Source organism: Diabrotica undecimpunctata, chromosome 3, assembly GCF_040954645.1.
Source record: "Diabrotica undecimpunctata isolate CICGRU chromosome 3, icDiaUnde3, whole genome shotgun sequence".
Classification (NCBI taxonomy): Eukaryota; Metazoa; Arthropoda; class Insecta; order Coleoptera; family Chrysomelidae; genus Diabrotica; species Diabrotica undecimpunctata.
The window spans coordinates 167181900-167195774 of NC_092805.1; the positions used below are offsets into that span (position 1 = coordinate 167181900).

The 13875-nt window shown below is 35.0% G+C and overlaps 1 long non-coding RNA gene across 1 annotated transcript; it reads left to right on the top strand.

Annotated features, from left to right (window-relative positions):
* The first annotated feature begins 285 nt into the window (after positions 1-285).
* On the top strand, positions 286-8388 carry LOC140436286 (uncharacterized). Its single transcript, XR_011950274.1, has 2 exons — positions 286-712; positions 8012-8388. It is a non-coding gene; the product is annotated as an uncharacterized lncRNA (long non-coding RNA).
* The last annotated feature ends 5487 nt before the right edge of the window (positions 8389-13875 follow it).

Here is a 13875-nt window from a genome sequence, read left to right on the forward strand (position 1 = left end):
TCTATAAAACTGCTCCGGATCATCTTTATGAAGAGGAGACAGATCAATTATTATATGACTTTAGTCAAGAAAATAAAGATTTTGTCTTTTTATACTAAAACGTTCGAAAATTGTCTATAAAGCTAGATTTTTCAGCTTTATAGAAAACAGGGCGGAGACATTTAGTGCAGGGCATTTAATTAGCCTAGCAAGAAGCGCTACTTAGCAAAATAGCCGGTTTTTAAGCTATAAAGCTGATTCTTTAAGAAACTACGACAAATACAAACTTCGCCATTCTTCTTCTAAGAAATTCAGACACAATCTCCACCTTCACCGTTGCGTTTTTGTCAGCCAGTCCGCTCTCGTCCAACTTACGCTTTTATTATACGCAGCACAAGAGAAAAAATTGATTTGAACTACCGACGTTTAGATGTGTATAGAAATCCTTGACTGCTACATCTTGGCTACTGATATTTTCCAATCAAATTTTAGTACATATAAAATAAAACGGTTTTATTGTTTCTCTTATCACTGCAAACGAAACCAATTATTTTTCCACTGACTTAATTGTATTTCGTTTATTAAAGTAGAAAATCGATGTTTATTCTAATGGGTGGAAAGAAGATAGATAGGACGATGGTAAAGATATTTTATCTGTTTCTGGCTGTGGTTACTGTGTTTTTGTTCAGTTGGTTGATCACTGCTATAAAGCTAGAAGAGGATGTGATGTCAGGTATGTAGTTCGGTTCACGTTTATTACATATTGTGAGTGCCACATTTTAAATCAACATGGCTCTTTAAATCATACAAAATAAAATTAGATGCATTTAACGAACAAAACAAAGATAATGTATGAAATCATTCTACCTCTGAAAAGTGACTTTATAATTTTAAATTTTATATGTATAGACAGAGGAAATAGTGTCTTCTGTATGCTCACATAGTACTATCGCAGCTACTACAAACTATTTTTTTTAAACCGTTAATTCCGTGTTTTGTTTTATATACAGTAGAACCTCTGTAAGTCGAACTTCAAAAAAGAGGCCAAAAAATTCATAGACGTAAGGAGGTTGAGAGTCATTCTTACTAATTTTGAGTTAGAGAGGTAAAATATATAAAAATTCAAGTTACAGAGGAAAAGTTTGTTTCACGAAAAATGGTTGAGTGCTTAATGGTTACCTGAGTTGATCCTATTGTGTATACAAGAGTCTCTCGATAAACTACCGAAGTACACAGGGTCGCACTTCAAAAAGTTTGTTATTTAATATATTTCATTGGTAGGTGTGTAATACACGATTATAAAAATTTATTAAATTATTTCATATGGTATTTTCAGGTTGTTCAAGTGAATATACTTGATAATTAAACAATTTTTAACATGAAGAAAGTAGTTTTTTTTCTACGTGAATAATTGTAGTATATCGATCTAAATTCAGAAAGGTACTTTCCTTCACACTTTTTACAGGTTTAGGACTGTCAGCAAAAATCTGGCGTGTTTAAAAGTTTTTGCTCTTCCTAATCGGATATCGTTAAAAATGTACAGTAATAATAGTTCTATTTACAGTATATACATACAAACGAATACATGATGTACAAAAAATAGATGAATTGAAAAAAAATATAGAAAAATATATACATATTAGTTAATATTTACAAAAAAAATAACCAAAATATATTTATGAATTCCTAAATACTTAATTCTCTTTCGCTGTCGCTATCCTCTTCAAGATTAATAACAATTGGTTAAATTATGTGATTCAAAGTAACATATGAATTTTCTACGTTCATTACATGGCGTACTGAATTTTTCCAACTTTCTGGGGAGATATCATCAACACATTTCATTCGACTACACTACCACTTAAAGTCGGAGAAACATTTTGTGACCTAACATTTGACTTTAGTTGGTGCCACATATGCTCTATGGGATTAAATAAACAATAGTAGGGCGGAAGCCGTAACACTGTATGTCCCATGTCCTCGGCCAATGCGTCACAAACATATACTTTTTTAATAGAAAATGATTTTAACACTTCTAACAGTTCATTTTTTAAATAACTTTCTTCAAAATATATATCGTTTTCTAACAGGTAGTTTTGAATTTCAGTTTTCGTGTTATTTGCACTTGGAGACTTATGTAATTGACGACTGTGGTAACTTGCATTGTCCATTACTATCACACTATTTTGAGGAAGGTTAGGTATAAGACAATTCTTAAACCATTGCTCAAAAAGCTCTGCTGTTGTATCCTCATGGTAGTCCACGCAGGAGTCTTTAATGTTCTTTGCACAAAGCCATAAGGCATTTGGGACCCAACCATTTTCTGATCCTGAATGTAAAATTGTTATTCTTTTCTCTTTGTTTGATGGAGCTTTTGTTTGACACCTGTTGGAAGAATTACCCCATCCTTTGGATGGTGTTTCATGAGTGTCAAACCATGTCTCGTCCAGATAAATTATTGGTCGATCTTCTGTACGGTACATTCTTATAGAAGTTATATATTCAGTACGCCAATTTTGTAAACGATGGGACTCCATAAGCACTTGCGTTTTGTCAATTGTACGATATTTGAAGCCCATTTTAGACAAAATCCTCCAAAGACTAATGCGACTACAGTTTATTTGTGTATCATCATTAGTAAGCCGTTGTTTTAAAGCATCTAATGTAGGTATCCGTTGCTCTATTTTTCGTCGTATTAAGTCCTTATCACTTTCGTCAATACATTTGGTAGAACCGGCATCCTTAGGCTTCCTTCTTGACTTAATGGTATTTGATGTAATTCTTTTCACTGTGGTTAGAGGTATTCACGTTAAATCAGATATTTCACTGGCTGCAGTATTAGCATTAAGTCCTCTTGTAAGTAAAGAACTATATATTGTTTTTACGATTTCTCTAGCGTCAGCAGATAAATGCTTTTTCATTGCTGGAACACTGGAAGAAGCACCATCAATGTTTTTCCACGGACGCCACATAATCCTGTTTTATTGGTATAAATAGGTATAACACTGGTAACACTTGTAACACTTTCAACTAAATGAAACAAAATGTATATTTAAAAATTTCTCTTCGGTTTTATATACTTTTACAAATTATACAGAATAGAGGGAACCTGATTAATTATTCCAGAAAATACTTAACGATCAACAAATTTATTGTGGTCATTAAAAGATCAACCATTGATAGTGAAACTCACTGTTAAAATGTTTACAACTTTATGAAATAAAATGTATTCTAACCGTTTTTATAATTTTATACGATTTTTTAATCATTTTTATATTACCAGGAATTTATTATACAAACAAGATAATGACACTCCACGGTAGCTTCAATTTTACCTGAATACTTACCTGCTCAACTAATGTTGAGCGGGTACTTGCGGTCGGGTTTTATTGCAATCGTTTAGCACTCAACCATTTTTCGTGAAATAAACTATAACAAACATTTTTAGTTATTATTAATACAAAAACATCCTTAAAATAAAAAAATGTGATATTAAAAAGTCAGTATTTTGTTTGTATTAGAGAATTCCGTTGTTCTCTATCCATAGCCTTGTCTAACTAAGGTATAAAGAGCAGAAAATTCTCGTTCTTCAGAGTTGCTGGTTTGCTCTATAAAATTCCGTATAGTATGCAATTCTTGTCGTATTATTTATGTCTTTTATGCAATTTAAATCACTAGTATCTGTTTTCTGAGATACTGAATCGATAATTTCGATATCAGATAATCTAGATCATCGCGCGTAACAAAGTTCTCAAAGAATATTCTTGATTCAGACAGCACTGTAATCCATTCTGTATGAGGTAAAATAGATAGAAAAATCTTCAGTTTCGGCATCTTCTATTGACTACGCAGACGATGAAAACCACAGTGTACGGGGTTTCTCATTATATTTTGACCCCGCACTTATTTTCCTTAATTTCGGGAATACAAAAAAAGTTTCAAATAAAAGTTGTAATATTTTATCTGTACCGACCAACAGTCTAGCAACAGACCAAATTTTGTATACAGAGAGTGCCCAATAAAATGCATCTTCAGTATTTCAAATGGGACATCCTGTATTTTTTATAGTTTTGAGTAGCCCTGCATTTCCTGATTACAAAAATATAACATAATGTAGGATTAGTTTTGTTCTATAATGGCATATGGTACTACTATACTATACTAAGATAAGAAAAAAATATATTTAGAAAGTCAACAAAATTAACGACTTACAATACTACATTTAAGATTACAATAGATGCTCAAAGTGTCCTCCATTGTTATCAATGCACAAGTAATATCTTCGTCTCAAATTTTCTAATGCGTCAGATATTGTGTTATTATGACCATTTAAATTTTCAATTTCGTGATAGTGTTAATATTTGTATTTGAATTAAAATACACTTTTTCTTTTAAAAACCCCCCATAAAAAGTTATCACATGGTGTTGAGTTGGGACTATTTGGTGGCCATGTAATGGTACCCTTATTGCCGATCCACACATTAAATTAATTATTTAAATGTTCTTGAACGGCTACGACATTATGTGGCGGTGCTCCATCTTGTTGCCATATACTATTTAATTGATTTTGTGTATAATTTTGATTTAATAACTCATCGACTTCTGTAATGACTGTGTCCAAATATGAATCCCCAGTTAATTTATAATCATAAAACAATGGGCCAACTATTTTGTTTTGAAATATTCCGCACCACACATTTATTGATTTTCTTCCTGACTTTTTTATTTGCTTAATTTTTCTTTTTCGATTATTTTTCTATTCCCACGAATACCTATTTCTTCTATTAAAAATGCCTGAAGTTGAAAAATTTGATTCATCTGTTCATAAAATGTTTAGTCTAGGTCTACCTATTCCGGTGTACCTGATAGTGAGTGGCCGGCCTATCCCTTTCCCTGCGGAAAGCACTCATGTGCGTCCTTTTAGGCTTTTACAATATGCGAACGGCCCTCATACGCGTCCTGTGTAAACATTATTTAAATAGACAACTTACATCCCTTCAGTTTCCGTAGACGCCGCGCGCCGGTCAATTTTCCACAACACTATTAAACACCTCACACTACTCACAGATGACACTCGTTTCTTGGGGATTCACAGATTTATTCTGTAAACAGTTGTCCATACTAATTTATGTAAAAATCGATTAGTATTCATTTAAATCTAGTTCTCGCATTACAATGGCCGAAATAAATGAACTCGCTGGCCTGTCTGGTATAAAAAGAAAATGTGTTGTGAAAGTAAGAAATCCAAACAATCTTTCAGTTGAGGGAATGTAAAAATTGATTCTAAAATTGAAATAGAATCTACGAGTCAGATGAATGTAAGTTAATTACTTCTTCTTCTACGGCACTACAGCCCAAAATGAGCCTTGGCCTCCTTTATTTTTTGCCTCCACCCTTGTCTGTCTGTGGCTGCTCTTCTCCATACACGGACTCCTAAAAGTGCTTGTGCGTCGCTGCTTACTGTGTCTTCCCAGCGCTTTCTTGGCTTTCCAACTGGTCTCTTTCCCTGCATTCTGGCGTTCAGTGCTCGTTTTGGTAGCCTATCCTCTCCCATTCGTATCACATGTTCGGCCCATTGCAATCTTTGTATTCTAATGAAGTCTGACAGGGGTGTTTCCTTATACAGTTGATAGAGCTCGTTGTTATATCGAATTCTGAAGATTCCGTTTTCCCTCACAGGTCCTAGTATTCTCTCCTCAGTACTTTTCTTTCGAATGTGTCGAGTTTGTTTTTGGATGTTTCTTTCAGGACCCATGCTTCGCTGCCATAACATGCTATTGGCCGAATTAAAGTTTTATAGATTCTCATCTTTGTATTTCGGTGGACACTTTTAGACCGAAATATATGGGAGAGTGCAAAATAAGCTTTGTTTGCCTGCGTTATCCTTTTTCGTATTTCTCCATCCTCTGCTCCATCGGCATATATTTCTACTCCCAGGTATGTAAACTTTCCAACCGTTTCAATGTCATCTTCATGCATAATGTTTTGTGGGATTATATTTCTTCTCGTCTGTACCATTATTTTTGTTTTTTCTGTGTTAATTTCCAGACCTAGCCTTTTCGTTTGTGTTTATTATTATATAAGTTAATTACTTGCTGCGTTTTAAAATAATGAACACTATAATATACTATTTTAAGGCAAAGAAAATATTGTTCTGAAAGGAAGGATCAGAATATTTTACAGAATGGTATAAATCCATCGAATATTGATAATGAGAATATATAAACAGATAATATGAAAGAAATACCTTTTACCACAAACAAATAAATATTGGTCCAGGTAAAGAACCATATGATTGGAAGAGTCTGCTTGTTTTTAGGCAGTACCTTCGAAACAAACGTCACAATATAGAGTCAGACGAATCAATTTTAGATCAGACGAATCAATTTTAGATATAATAGTGTATACAAATTGTGGAATCATTCTATGAGACATTATATAGCAACCAATCGACTATAGTTGAATATCAGCAGAGGAAGGTTCAGAATCAGGGCTCCGAAGATATCCCAGAAATCTCCTTGGACGAAATTTACAAGGCTCTAAAAAAGATGAAGAATAACAAAGCTCCGGGGGAGGACGGTGTCGTCACGGAAGCGATAAAGATAGGAGGCTCAGTACTGATAGCCAAAATTCAAAAGCTCTTTAATCTATGCCTATGGAATCAAAATATCCCAACAAAGTGGAATAATTCAATAACTGTACTCTTACACAAGAAGGGAGATATAGCAGACCTGGAAAGATACAGACCAATCAGTCTCCTTAACCATCTTTATAAATTATACACCCGAATATTAACAAACAGATTAGAGACAAAGCTGGATTTTTACCAACCTCGGGAACAAGCCGGTTTCCGCCCTAATTACGGCACAAACGATCACCTGCAGTGCCTAAAAACCCTGATAGAAAAAACTAACGAATATAACCGTCCCTTGGCATTGATATTTGTAGACTTTAAAAAGGCGTTTGATACAGTGGAACTACCGTCCATCTTAAGAGCACTATAAGATTGCAGGGTCGACAACAGATATTGTAATATAGTGAAAAATATATATGAAAATGCCACAACAACCATAAGTCTACATTCAGCAACTAATAAAATAAAGATAAAAAGGAGAGTCAGGCAAGGTGATACCATGTCACCAAAGCTGCTCATTGCCGTTCTTGAGTATGCATTTAAAAAATTAACATAGCAACAGAAAGAAATATCCATCGATGGAGAAAGATTAAACCATCTACGTTTTGCGGACGATATCGTGCCTCTGTCAGATAATTTGGGAGAGATTAAAGACATGCTCCAAGAACTGAATGACATACTACAAGAAACTGGGCTGGAGATAAATTTCGAGAAAACCAAAATGATGACCAATATGGTTCCCAGCGAAGAGATATAGATCAATAACAACAAGGTAGAATTAATCGATAAATAAAGAACTCAATAAAGATTGGCAGGGTCAATGAACAAGGCAGGACTCTTAGAAGAACATATCGTACGTGCACGAATAAGAAAAAAAGATATGCAAAGACCTGTATACCATTGTGCAGCATGTGCTAAAAAACGTGGTCTCTGCCTAGATGAATGTTTCGTGGAGTATCATAAATAAAATATTGCACAGTTCTTTTTTTAAAGTGCTTCCTCCGAATATTTTTTGACAATCCTACAAATATGCGGAGAACGCACGTGGGCGCTTTGCAAAAAATACTAGAAAAATATTATTTTGACTAACAATGGAATATTTATAGTCCATTAAGTTAAAAATGTTGCACCTACCGTTAAAAAATATCCCCTCCCTGCATGGGTGTACTACTCTCATTTGTATGCCGCAGAAAAAGGGTTAATTACTTATTATCTTTCACCGGAAATAAATATACAAACCAGAATATTTCTTTTTCTGTATTGTGTCTAACAACGGTTTAATTTTATTATTTTTCTACGTAACTATAATACTATAAATTTCTAATCAACCATAAGGGTAACCTAAAAACAAAAAAAGGAATTTTATTAAATGTCAGTCTAAATGTGTTATTGTTTTAGACGAAGCCGATTCAGAAGAATTTTTGAACCATTCGCTTCCAATAGGTTTTGTAGAAGCAGATTTATTTTACAAACTAAAAACAGACCTGGAGAAAATTATTGGTCTAGTTCCGTATAACCCCAACATTCGTGACCTTTTAAATCAAGAGGATGTGTTTAAACATCTAAAACCATATTTGATGAAACTGAGCGAAAAACAAAGGACGACGTTCAAACACGAAGTACAACAAATTTTAGAAAAAGCACGAATCCTACTTTCGTAAGAAGAGAGTGCTTGTGATAGTAAATTACGTATTTCAATAAGTAAATAGAAAGTCCTATGTTTGAATTAAGTCGTTAAGTAGTGTGGTAAAATAAAAACTTATTCTTAATATTAATTATGCCTTTTCATTTTATTTTTAGAAGCAGACAATTTAATTTGTTCATTTAGCCCGTCAAGATGATTTACGTACCATTCTTCGATATTTCTTTGGCCCATTGCGGAGAGTTAATTAAAAGAACCACTGTGAAATTATACAAAACAATAGTTGTAATCTTTCCATTTAATATAAATATCTTTGACGTTTTCGCTAGAGAATCACACACTTCTAGAATGCATGTCAAGATATATTATTTTTATGGCTTTTAAACTTTTAAATAATTCTACAGCTATAATCGTTATTTAATGCTAGCTTTCAAGGACATCAGCAAAAGAATTTATTCGAAAGCATATCGAATTAAAATAGAAAAAATTGAGAAAAAATAATTTAGATCGTTTATCGTTTATTCGTGAGTTACCAATCTTTCGTGACTTTGTTCTGTCCGGATTTTTTTTAATAATTTGAAATTTCCCCAATACAGACAACAAACATAAAGCTAGCTTATTGCATTAATAGAACAGAAGCCATTAAACAACACTTCTTCTCCTTCTTCTTCTTCCTTCTTGTATGTAGGCTTTAAAGCCTGTTTCTTCTCCAATATTAGCCCCGTAAATTGATTAAATTATCTCACCATCTTTTTCTTGGTCTGCCAATACTTCTTGGGCCATTTAGTGATTTATCTCTTGCTATTTGTACTATCCTATCCTCTGCCATTCTACTAATGTGTTCGTTCCACGCCTGTGTCCGTTTTGTCACCCATCCAATTATGTCTTCTATATTGCATGCTGTTCCTGCATGTTCTATATTCTCTTCCTGAAATTGGGGACGGTTTTCTGTAAGTAGTTCTACGTAGTATTCTTGCCACTCGTTTTCACTAATTTTGCCGATCTGGGTTTTCTCTGTCTTATTTCGTTGAAGTGCTTTTAGTATTCACCATGATTCTGAATTTCTCGTTCCTCCGATATGTCGTTCTATCTCTGTGCATGCTTGTTCCCATCGTTCGTTCTTTTCATTTGTTACTCTTTTCTTTACCTCTCTGTTTTTCGCTCTATATAGGTCTAAGTCTTCCTGTTTTTTGGTGTTTAGGTATTTTATGTGTTGTTTTTTCTTTTCTTTTATGCATTTCAATGTGTCTTCCCTTAATTTGATATTCTGATGGGTGTTCCTTTGGTCGTCTTCTCCAAGATCTTCTAAGGCCGCTGAAATCAGGCAGGTTTTTATGTGTTCATGCATTTCATCTAATGAACATGCAGGAAATGGGGCATACGACCAGATAGAAATAAGCCTGGCAGAAGTTAAGAGAGCAATCAAGACATTGAAGAACAAAAAAGCCAAAGGACCCGGAGGAATACCAAACGAACTAATTAAAAACGGAACGGAAAAGTTATTCCGCATGCTACATAGAATGTTCGAAAGAGGACTAACTGGAGAAGAAATACCTGCGGATGGACACAAGCATACATCACATCCATACATAAGAAAGGAAACAGGAAAAAATGTGAAAACTATAGAGGAATTAGTATAATATCGTCGGTAGGTAGACTTTACGGGAAAATTATTAAAGAAAAACTAGAAACTGAAATAATAGGAAAAATTGGGGAAGACCAAGCAGGGTTCACAGTAGGAAAATCATGCCTAGATCATACGTACACATTAGAACAACTGATAGAGAAGAAAATGGCAAAAGGTAGACCGGTCCATCTGGCCTTTGTTGATCTAAAAAAAGCATATGACTCAATACCTAGAGTCAAATTATGGGAAGCAATGAATGATCTCGGAATCCGACAAACACTAATAAAAGCAGTTAAAGCACTATACAAAGAAAACAAAGTAGCTATTAAATGTGGAAATAAAGCCTACAATCCATTTAAGACGACAAAAGGACTTCTACAAGGCTGTGCTACGTCCCCTACTCTGTTTAAAATATTCTTGGAAAAGACACTCAAACCATGGAGGAGAAAGTGCGAAGGAATGGGCATACCAGTAAGAGAGGAATACCTATACACCTTAAGTTTTGCCGACGATCAAGTAGTCATCGCACAAGATGAAGAAGATCTCAGCTTTATGCTCAGAAAACTAGAAGAAGAATATAAAAACAACGGAATGGAAATAAACTTAGAGAAAACCGAATACCTAACAACAGAAAACAAGGATATGCGAAACCTAGAGATAGACGAGGGAAGACAAGTAAATGGAACAGATAAATTCAAGTATTTAGGAACCATAATATCGAACCAGGGAACAACAGAAGAAGATATAAACAACAGACTGAGACAAACAAGAAACTGTATAAGACAACTAAACTCAGTGTTGTGGGATAAGAACATTACGATAAAGACAAAAAAGAGAATAGATAATACCCTGACAAGAAGTATCCTGACATATGGGTCCGAAAACTGGACAATAAACAAGAGAAATAGAGGTAGAATAAGAGCAGTAGAAATGGAGTTCCTGAGGAGAAGCTGTAGACTTACAAAAAGAGACAGAATTGAAAACGCAGAGATTAAGCGGAGAATGGGAGTGCAATCAGACATAATCGACTATATAGAGGAGAAGAAACTATCCTGGTACGGCCACGTCAGAAGAGCGGACAGAGGACGCTGGATAAACAAAATCACAGAATGGAGCCCGATTGGAAGAAGAAAGAGAGGAATACCCCGAAGGTCATTCAGAAATGAAATCGACGAGGCTATGGAGAAAAGAACCCTGCGAGATGGAGACTGGAATGACAGGGAAAATTGGAGAAAACGGTTGAGTGAAGGAAGACAGTGAAAACTGTGGAAATCCTTAGTAGTAGTATATTGCATGCTCTTCTTATGTTTTCGCTTCTCTACCTATCCAACAAACTTTTCCCTGATATTCGTCGAAGTATTTTCATCTCTGTAGTTTCTAGTAATCGTCTCGTTTTAGATGTGTCTCCGCCGTGTCTCCGCCGTGTCATTAAGGGATCCCGTCGCTGTACTTGCTTTTAAGCTTTGTTGTCGTACTTCTTCTTCAACATCTCCGTAACTACTTATATCTATTTCCAAATATCTAAATCTTGCTTCCTGCTTTATTATTTTCCGATCAATTTCGATTTTACATCTTAGTAGGTATTTAGATGTTGTCATACATTTGGTTTTTTCTGCTGATATTGTATTTCTTGGCTGTTGTATTGAAAATGTGTGTTAATCTTTGGAGCTCGTTTTCTGTCTCGACGATTAACGCGGCGTCGTTCGCATAACATAATATTTGGATTTATTTATTCTCCGTTCTGTAACCATGACCTTTACGTACTGCTTGTATTAATTCGTCCATTATTATATTAAAGAGAAGTGGGCTTAACGAATCACGCTGTCTGACTACCCTTCTACTAGATGACCATCTCGCACGATGGTTTGTAGAGTAACTGGATAAGTAGGAAATAAAAACTTACTCACCACTTAGATATTTGGGACCTACGTTACTCTAAAACTAAGGCTTCCAGGAAACTGGAAGGGTGTGTAGTCTTAAAGGAGTTCGAAAAATCCGACTGGTCAGTAACTACACTGGTGCGCGGACTCAAGGATCCAAGAGGGATCAGCCAAAGCTCAAATATGGCGCACACTACCAATCGGTTACACCCTGTACAATCAGCAATCACTATTCGCCAAATCAGAGAACGTGCTCTAACAAGTGCCCGTATTTCTGATCCAACGAATATGGATTCCCAACGAGGAGGTTTGTACTAGGATGGTTTTATGTGGTAAGGATGAAACACGACGTTCACCCAAACGCAAATATAACTGAAGAGCCGCTTGAGGAGATTTGGAAGACTCTTCCGCACACTACTTCAACCAATTACGTCTGGCGAACGACGGGCCAAGCAAAACCACAATTGCAGGGCCAAGTAGTATATATATTCGGTTATGGAAGTAGATGTTTTCAATGGTTTGTATAATTGGTATGTTTCTTTTATACAGTAGGTGTAACACGTGTTCGAGTTGGATGCGATCGAAAGCCTTTTTCAGGTCTATAAAACATAGATATGCTGGTTTATTGTACTAGATAGCCTTTTCCGTGATTTTTCTTAGTACAAATACGGCATCTACGTAGGATCTTCCGGAACTGAATCCTTGTTGTTCATCTGATAAAGTTGTTAGTTTATTGATTTTGTTGGTTAGGACTTTTGTGGTAAGTTTAACTGCGGTGTTCAGTAGATTTATATCTCTATAATTATTGGGGTCTACTTTATCTTCTTTCTTGAACATTGGTATCATTATGCTGTTTCTCTATGAGTCTGGTATCTTGCAGCGCAATATTAGTTTTTGTATCGGTTTTGTCATCTTTAGGGTTATACTTTCTCCTCCGTGTTTTAGAAGCTCGTTGGTTATTCCGTCTGGTCCTGGTGACTATCTATTTTTGAGTGAATTTATGGCTATCTCTACTTTCTGAAAACTGATTTCTATTTCGTGTCTTAATTCAGGTACCTTATTGTGTTTATTATTATTTTCCTTTCCTTTAAACAGTTCCGTCAGGTATCTTTCCCATTCGTTTGCTGGTCTGTTATTGTGTTCCTTCAATTCTGCCATTTCTTCCTTTGGTTTCTTATGAATATCCATATTTGTTTTTGTGTACCGTAAAAGTCACTTTCCATCCTTTTTGTAAACTGTTCCCAGCGTTTATTTTTTATTCTTCTTACCAACTGCTTTGTTTCATTTCTTATTCTTCTATAGGTGTCTCGGGATTCTGGAGTATTTGATGTTTTGTACTTCGTGTAGGCCTCTCGGTTCTCTTGATATATTCTCTTTTATTTCTTTTCTGAACCATGGTGTATTGTTGCTGTTTCTTTTGTTCAGTATGACTTTGCGTTTTCCTAGAGCTTCTGTTAAGTTAAGTTAAGATAAGTTGGGTTGAAAGAGTCACAAACTTTGAAGTAATGCAAAGGATAGGAAAATACCCAGAAATTTTGTCAACGATCAAACGAAGAAAACTCGAATATTTGGGTCACCTGATGAGAGGAGATAAATACGCATTACTTCAAAATAGAATGCAAGAAAAAATAGAAGGACAATGGAATCCAGGCCATAGAAGAATGTCATGGTTGCGTAATTTGAGAGAGTGGTTTGGCTGTACCACTAATGAACTCTTTAGGTCAGCTGTAAACAAGGTCAGGATAGCCTTGATGATTTCTAATCTCCGATAGGAGTGGCACAAGAAGAAGAAGAAGAGCTTCTGTTGTTGATTCTTCAATGTTGTTTTTAATTTTCTCCCAGCTTGCGTTTATATCTTCGATGTCGTCTATTTGTTTTAGCTGTATCTTCTGTGCTAGTCTCTTTTGGTACATTTCTCTTGTAAAGTCGTTCCATAGTGATTCTACATTGAATTTTTCTTTGGTGATTTGCTGTAGAAAATATTTAGGTGTTATTTTCATTCTTATTTTGCTAGTACTAGTTTGTGTTCATTTCCTGCGTCTGCTAAGTTTGAAGTTTGGATATCTAGAATCTGCTTTGTGTGGATTTTTCTATTAGTGACTATAAAATCAAT